This window comes from Dasypus novemcinctus, chromosome 3, assembly GCF_030445035.2.
Source record: "Dasypus novemcinctus isolate mDasNov1 chromosome 3, mDasNov1.1.hap2, whole genome shotgun sequence".
NCBI lineage: Eukaryota > Metazoa > Chordata > Mammalia > Cingulata > Dasypodidae > Dasypus > Dasypus novemcinctus.
The window spans coordinates 95,766,237-95,772,691 of NC_080675.1; positions in this window are offsets into that span (position 1 = coordinate 95,766,237).

Below are 6,455 nucleotides of genomic sequence, written 5' to 3' on the forward strand. Positions count from 1 at the left end.
TCCCCTTTGCCAAAAGAATGGAATTTAGTGCTGAATTGGTATTGACTTAGTGCTTTCTTGGGCATCTTTTTTACTGCCTATAGGACTGGTTTCCTTTGTTCCTGCTTAACCCAGGAGTGGGAGACTGAGGCAGTAGGTTGCCAGGTTACATTAATCAATATTTTCTTCCTTTATGTGAAAACTAAACTAATCTTTGTTTCTTACAGCTAACAGCTTGTCTGTCTTTCCGGGGCCTCTGCTGTGTCTAATGGGGCTGTCTCTCCGTCCTCACATATCTTCTTCTCTGTGTGTTTACTTCCTGGGGCTCCAGCATTAAAACTCCAACAGACTCCTCTGTCTTCTCATTTTCTCTGTAAGTCCCTGCCCCCTTGATGTCCTACTGATATGCCCAATCAAAGTTTTAATCATTATTTAATCATGTAAAACCTCTGAATCCAGTATAATCTAATATGCCCAGAGGAACAAACCAGTTCACAAACGTAATCCAATATCTATTTTTGGAATTCATAAACAATATCAGACTACTACATATAGTGTAATACATTAATTAATTTTCTTATGTTGAAACATTCTTGCATTCCAGGGATAAATCCCACTTGATCATAATGTGTAATACTTTTAATATGCTGTTGGATTTGGCTTACTAGTATTTTATTGAGGATTTTTGCATCTATATTCATAAGAGACATTAGTTTGTAGTTTTCTTTTCTTGTAGTATCTTTATCCAGCTCTGGTATGGGGTAATTTTGGCCTCAAAGAATGAGTTAGGGAGTATTCTCTCCACTTCAATTTTTGGAAGAGTTTGAGAATAATTGGAGTTAGATCTTCTTGGAATGTTTGGTAGATTCCCCCTGAAGCCATCTGGTCTGGTTTTTGTTGTTGTTGTTGTTGTTGGGAGGTTTTTAATAACAGATTCAATCTCTTAACTAATAATAGGTTTGTTGAATTTTTCTATTTCTTCTTTTTTTAAAGATTTATTTTATTTATCCCCGCCCCCCATTCTTTGAGGTTGCTCTCTGCTCTCCATGTCCATTTGCTGTGTGCTCTTTGCATCTGTTTGTCTTCTCTTTAAGAGGCACTGGGAACTGAACCTGGGACTATGCATGGGAGAGAGGCACCCAATTACTTGAGCCACTTCAGCTCCCTGGTCTGTTGTGTTTCTCATTGTCTTTATTCCCTGTGTCTCTTTGTTGCATCAATTTGTTGCATCAGCTCACCATGCCTGCCCATTGTACCAGCTTGCCTTTTCCAGGAGGTACCAGGAACCAAACCCAGGGCCTCCCATGTGGTACACAGGAACTCAATTGCCTGAGCCACATCTGCTTCCCTCTACTTGAGTCAGTTTGTGTGTTTCTAAGAATTTTTCTTTCTCATCTAGGTTACCTATTTTATTGGCAAAAGTTGTTCATTGTATCCTTTTTTAGTCCTTTTGTTTCACCAAGAGTAATGTCCCCCTTTTAATTTCTGGTTTAGTTATTTGTATCCTCTCTCTTTTTTCCTTGTCAGTCTGAGTAAAGGCTAGTTGATTTTGTTGATCTTTTCAAAGAACCAACTTTTGGTTTTGTTTATTCTCTCTATTGTTTTGTTTTGTTTTCTATTTCATTTATCTCCTCTCCAATTTTTGTTAGTTACTTCCATCTGCTTGCTTTGAGTTTAGTTTGCTTTTCTTTTTCTTGGTCTTATGCTTTTGAGGTTAGGTCTCTGATTTGATGTGTTTTTTCCCCATTTTTTATTATCTTTTAAAAATAAAGATACATAGATCACACAAAATGTTACATTTAAAAATATGAGAGGTTCCCATATACCCCAGTCCCCACACACACACCCACTCCTCCCACATCAAAAACTTCTTTCATTAGTGTGGTATATTCACTGCAAGTGATGAATACATTTGGAGCACTGCTACATGCTGAGATCAGCTCAGCAATAGGTTGCTCGAAGGGAAGGCAATGCAGAACTTTACAAAATAATGGACAGAGAAAAAGACACAAGAGAGGAAACAAAGCTGGGACCAGGGGACTCACAGCTTCTGGAACTGAGAGTCTCGACCCTAGTTTATACATTGTATTTATTGGAAACTACTGAGCAGCTGTTTGCTATCAGAACTGCAACATCATCTACAATAATAGGGAACAACTGCAACATCTACAATAAGGCAACAGCTACAGTAGAACAGGTACAGCATTCACAAGAAAGAGTTCATATGAAGTTCAAATACAATTATTTTCCCACATTTCCCCCTTTTTGATTTTGCTAAATTTACGCAAATGATGTTTCACTGATTAACAAAGTTTCCTGCATGACATTTTCACTTTTAGGTTTGAACAATACTCATTAAATTTTTTCTCAATGTATTCGGTCCCAGGATTGTTCAAACTTAAAACAAGAGATTTACATATACATTCAACAAGGTACATTTATATATCATTTACAGTTCATCAGATCACTTAAGTATACAATGTTTCATTATTAAAGTTCTGATTAGTATTCAAGCATTTTATACACAATCCATAACTGCAAAAACAAATAATAAGACTTCCAACTAGCAGACATTTAATGAATAGACTTTCATTTCTCATGGGCTTAATATTCCCAACGAGCAAGTCTGTATAGGCCAGTAATTGATCAAAAACGATCTCATTTTCCCCAGTTTGTATAGTGCTCTTAGCATCTTCACGGGACCTGGGGCCACAGTCAATTCACAGGCTAAGCCAATATCCACCTTCTCCCTCTTTTTTTTTATTTTTTAAAGCAGCCTGCTAGAGGTCCTCCTACTCCCATGAAGGACGTTTCCTAATTAACTCATCTCAGTGAGGGATGAAAGATTTTTAGTATTCCAACAATATTACAAATACTTTTAACATGAGAAAGCACTGTACTTTATTAATTACAGCTTACCCAACCAAACATTTCAGGGACCTTACAGCTTGTCCCAATTGTTTGCCTATTCCAGGTCTCTGATGTTTCTTAGGAGAGTCACTGCCACAGGTTTCTTCTATGCAACCAGATTCATTGCCATCAGGCCAGGGCAGAAAGCCTTGAAAACCTGCAAAAGTCCATTTTTGACCTTTTCACACAGTTTTTGCACATTTTATATTCATTCAGTCCTGTTTTACTTTTACAAAACACACCTCACTTGATGCTACCACAATACTTTTACAACTTGTTATATGCGTACTAGTTCTGTTCCCCATATCTCCTTACTAACCATTTTACTTTAGGACAAAATACACCTTATAACATTTCAGGTAGTATTCCCACAAACTTTTTACTTCTTTCAATATTTGCTTAACTTTTACATCTTTCATTTTATTCTTCCTTTCTCTCTCTCTTTTCTCTTTTTCCTTTTTATTTCTTTCTCTTTCTTTTTTCTTCCTTTTCATTTCTTTTTCTCTCTTTTCCATTTTTATTTCTTTCTTTCTCTTTTCCCCTTTTCTCTTTCTCTTTTCCTTTTTCTCTTTCTCTTCCTTTTTCTCTTTCTCTCTTTTCCTTTCATTCTTTCTTATTTGACCAATCACACACACTGAAAAAATTACAACATGCACACTGACATTGAACAAACACAAAAGCAGTTCCAATGCTATTAATCTAGAATTTCTTCATTGCTTCCTTTTATAATTCAACATTTCTTTTACAGTTTTCCTCCTCTCAATTTCCTTCTTAATCTCTTTCTGTCCCCAAGTCATACTTGCTTTGTGATGCCATGCTTGAACAAGTTCTGTAGTTTAGATACTTTGATGTAAAGCCATTCTACTCTTTGGAATAAGACCCAGCCATGCAGTTTCCAGTGTCTGTCTCTTCATCTGCATGATCAGAGGTTCTGGGGTCCACCAGAACTTTTGTTGTTTCTTGGCATTGTTCAAGGTACGGCTTTATCCGATGAGCTGGTACCCACACAGGACATTCTCTGTCTCCTGGGGAAATACAAGCAAACCCTCAAGGACTTCAAAGGCTTTTCAAACCAGTTGGGGCTCTGTGCCATTACAATCACTTTAATTTTGCTCATGGCAATCCTTCTTCCCTTCAAGCCCCATGTTGGGCACCAGTTGCTGAGCTTCTCTTTGGGCCCCACATTGGGTGCCAGTTGCTGAGATCAGCTCAGCGATAGGTTGCTCAAAGGGAAGACAATGCAGAACTTTACAAAATAATGGACAGAGAGAAAGATACAAGAGAGGAAACAAAGCTGGGACCAGGGGACTCACAGTTTCTGGAACTGAGACCCACGACCCTAGTTTACACATTGTATTTATTGGAAACTACCAAGCAGCTGTTTGCTATCAGAACTGCAACATCATCTACAATAACAGGGAACAACTGCAACATCTACAATAAGGCAACATCTACAATAGAACAGGTGCAACATTTACAATAAGGAACAGGTCACAGAAAGTTCAAATACAATTATTTTCCCACAGCTACACAGTGTGGATTATGGTTTATGGTGTAGTTTACACTCTCCCCCAGTCCACATAGTGGGTTGAGGCAGGATATATAATGTCCTACATCTGTCCCTGCAATATCATTCAGGACAATTCCAAGTACTGAAAATGCCCCAATATCACACCTCTTTTTCCCTCTTCCTTCAGAAAGTCCCATGGCCACAGTCTCCACAGCAATTATATAATCTCTTCTATTGCTAGTGTCATGATAATTCAATAGTAGAATGCCAGTAAACCCATTCTAATTCATATTTTATTTCTCCATCCTGAGGACCCTGGGATGCTGATGTCCACTCCACCTCTAAATCAAGAGGGGGTTGATGGATAGATGGAATTTTCCTGCTTGCAGCTGTAGACTCTCTCAGTTCCCTGGTGTGGTGGTTGACCATCCTCACCTCCCTGTTAGCTGGCCTGGGTAAGTCCAACAAACTGGAGAGTAGGCATTGCAACTCTATTGAGGCTCAGGGCCCAGCTGGCACATAGACAATCCAGAGATTCAAGTATCCTGAGCATACACCAACCTCAGTGCCAACCACAGGTTCAGTAAAAGTGACAGAAGAAGCATGCATGGAGATGTCACATCTGAGTCCAACTCTATCACACTCAGGAGCACAAATTCCAAAGTAGGGCCCACTGACAAGACACTGAACAAGAGCCATCTGTCAAGACTATAGGACCTGGGTGTCTCCATAGCCCTCAGGAGCACCCCTACCTGGGGTTGTATCTAGATTGGCTCTCTCTGAGATCCTGCTGAGATGTGTGTAAGCGTGATCCCTCTAATGACCTCCTGACTCATTTTGAAGTATCCTAGCCGTATAAATTTATTTGTCTTTACCATTTCCCCCTTTTATGCAAAGTCTTTTTCTAGTTGCATCACCAGCAGGTGCTTGGTAGTAATCCCTCAGCACCAGAGAGGTTCATCCCTGGGAGTCATGTACCATGCTGGGGGGAAGGTAATGCATTTACATGCTGAGTTTGGCTTACAGAGTGGCCTGAGATGTCTTCTTTTTTTTAAATGTAAGCATTTAGAGGCATAAACTTACCTCTCAGCATTGCCTCAGAGCATATCATAAGTTTTGGTAAGTTGTATTTTCATTTTCATTCACCTCAAGGTATTTCCTAATTTTGCTTCAATTTCCTCTTTAACCCATTTGTTGTTTAAGAGTATGTTGCTTAGGAAGTGGATGTGGCTCAAGCAATTGGGCTCAGGTCTACCATATGGCAAGTCCAGGGTTCAATTCCCAGGGCCTCCTGGTGAAGGTGAGCTGGCCCAAGCAGAGTGCTGGCCCATGGAGCAAACTGGTCTGAGCAGAGACCTGGTGCAGCAAAATGACACAACAAAAAGAGACACAGAGGAGAGACAATAAGAGATGCAGCAGACCAGGGAGCTGAGGTGGCACAAGAGATTGAGCACCTCTCTCCCACCCTGGAAGGTCCCAGGATTGATTGCTGGTACTGCCTAAAGAGAAGACAAGCAGACACAGAAGAATGCACAGCTAATGGACAGAGAGAACAGATAACGGAGTGGGGGATAAAGAAATAAATCTTTTTTTTCAAAGAGTATGTTGCTTACTTTCCACATATTTGTGAATTTTCCATTTCTCCCTGTGTTATTGATTTCTAACTTCATTCTGTTGTGGTAAGAGAATATACTTTGTATGATTTCAATATTTTTTATTTTATTGAGACTTGTTTTGTGACCTAAGATATGGTCTGTATTAGCCAAAGATGTGCTGATGCAAAGTACCAGAAATCTGTTAGTTTTTATAAAGGATATTTATTTGGGATGAAAGCTTACAGTTACAGGCCCTAAAGAGTCCAGTTCATGCTATGGTAAGAGGTACTTTCTAATCCAAGTCAGCTATCATGTGTTGAAGCAAGATGGTGGGCAGTCTCTGCTTGGTCTCTCCTTCCTTCTTAAGGCTCCATGGGCCCAGCTTCTGATCTCAGCTGTAGGCTGGTATAGGGCTCATCTCTCTTCCAGGAGCCACAAGATCAAAGTTCTCCCCTCTTTCA